Raw genomic sequence first — 2,500 nt, 5'->3', positions numbered from 1 at the left:
CCATTTTCCCAGAAAACGTGGGTTCCGATCTTTTCGCGCATGCTTGACTTTAAACGCAAACAGAAAAGAGAAAACAGTAAACAGTAGAAATGGCGGGTTGAAAGTATTCAAGAAAAAAAAAATTAGCCTTTCATACCATAAAAGAAACTAGAGAAATGATCATTGGCTAGCCTGTTCCAGGCTCCCAGATAGTCGGGAAAACGAAAACAACTGCGTGGGAAAAGCGAGTGGGGGCTTAGGTCGAGGCGAGGCGCCTCGCCTCGACCCAAGCTCCCATTCATTTTTCTCACGCATTTTTTTCTTTCCCTACTATCTGGGAGCCTGGAACAGGCTAATCATTGGCTTGCTGTAAGAGCGAGTGAAGATGAAACTTCAGTAAGTGTATTTTCAGTGTTTCAGCGTGCATTCCACCGTGCAGAATGCCATCGTGCACGCAACACGATTGACACATTTTTGTGGAAATGACATCAATGTCCTCTTCTACTACAATTTTATGTTTCCGTAATTCTGAATGGCTTCGACAACACCTTCTTTCACGGATTAATCCCCAGAGAGACTGATGTAATGTTTTCCCACGGTACTTTTGCAACAACAGTAATCAGTTTTTGGCAGCGTGGGAAAATTTCCGTGCGGTATTGGACATAATTCAAAACCTGTCGTTTTTTTGTGATTTATATTTTTCTGAGGTAGAAAAAAAAAACAGCATTGAAACTAATTTTAGATTTGAATCTCCCATCCAAATCTTGGGGAATTACTTACCCACTTCCTGTCGGACTGCCATTGTTATAAAAGCGACCAATCAAAAAATAGTTTAAGTCCATCATACCATGATATAGGAAGCAGTGTGGCCCAGTGGTTAGGGCGCTTGCCTTGAGATCCGGAGATCCTGGGTTCAAGACCCGCTCTGACCACTCGTTGAATTTGATCCTGGTAGTCCCTGGCTCAGCTTCCCAGCTGCACTTGTAAAAAGCTAACTGGTTTGCCTCCGGCCAGTTGGGATTCTTAACAGTTGCTGTTGTTGTTGTTCTGTTCTGTCGTTTCCGATTGTGTACCATTGGCCCTGAAAAGCCCCAATGGGGAGCGGTCAATTAAGTATGTATGCATGTATGTATACCAGAATCTCTCCGGGCGCTCACTCGCTGACCAAAAAGCCCGAGGACTCTGGGTGCGAGATTGCGTGTTTCTTGACTGTGACTTAAGTCAGCTGAGTCTAACGCATTCCTTCACAGGTAATTCTGCTGTTATTGAGTGAGCCCGTACAACATGTGAAGTATCACGTGAGGATTTGGTCGCTAAGAAACCGCTGATCATGCTCAACATAGTGGGTTTTTGAACCATGACAGAGGTATCTTTTCCCTGCGAACGCAAAAGAAAAGAGACCTCTGCTAGCAGGGAATCTACTGACGACCGTGCGGTCAAACGCGAAAGTTGAATGACGATATTTGTAGCGACTCCATTTCTGTGGTCCGCCCTTTTGTCGAAACTTTAACCAAGCGGGTAAGTAGTTGTATGGGCTCATCCAGACCAGATTTGACAGGTAGTCATCAAATGACGTCATCAATCAAGAAGGGGGCGTGCATAAATTAGGGGCATGTTGGGGCATGACGCAATGACGGTTGTAACCCTAACACGTGAAACAGCACGTGTATCCAAGGTCGTCGCATAAATTAGGGTTAGGTTAATGAGATGCCAGTCATGTACCAATACGAGGATCAGATATTTTCATCGATGAGAATGACAAAGAAAGAAACGTAACCCTAAAATAATGTTTCGTAAGGTGCGCATAAAATAGTACTGTGTGTGTATATCATTTTTATCGGTATGTGACTAGCCTGGTTTGGAGAGAGAGAGAGAGAGAGAGCTCTGTCCTGCTCTGGAGTGGAACTGTGAATAAGAGATCGCAGCAAAGCAAAGACAAGACTAAGGAAAATAAACCAATCACAACCACACTAGATGACCTCATCGGAAACCAATCAGAAACAACCATTACCTCATCGAGAGCCAATCAAACGCAAATACCTATTGTTTTGAAGGGAGTCAAACAGAATTTTAAAACACGTACACAAAAGGCTTTACACGCCTGGACAAGTCCACAATCGCATAGAGGCGATCGAAGCGTAAAGAAGGAAGAATATAGTCCAAAAAAGTTGTTTTGTGTGGAAAAGAGGAGCATTCTCAACTCTTTCACGCTTTTTAAACAAACGTGAACTCCGTTCTTTTTTTAAGGAAAGTTTTCTCAACCTCGCGCTTGAATGAAACACGGGTAAATGGAATCTTTTTATGTAAGAATACACAAAGACATCCTTCAGTGCACAGACACAAAGAAAGCCTACTCAACAGATTTGAATAAAGCCTTTCCTGAAAACGCTTGTAAAAAACCTTCGGATTTTAAGAAGCGTTTTATACTGTTGTATGGTGAAGCGGGAGTTAATTTCATATCGTATTTCAAAATACTTTTCACAATATTTGACGCAGTGCGCAAACAACAATATACATTTCA

This window comes from Montipora capricornis, chromosome 1 (assembly GCF_036669925.1).
Source record: "Montipora capricornis isolate CH-2021 chromosome 1, ASM3666992v2, whole genome shotgun sequence".
NCBI lineage: Eukaryota > Metazoa > Cnidaria > Anthozoa > Scleractinia > Acroporidae > Montipora > Montipora capricornis.
The sequence above is the reverse complement of the archived record's forward strand: the minus strand, read 5'-3'. Positions refer to the sequence as shown.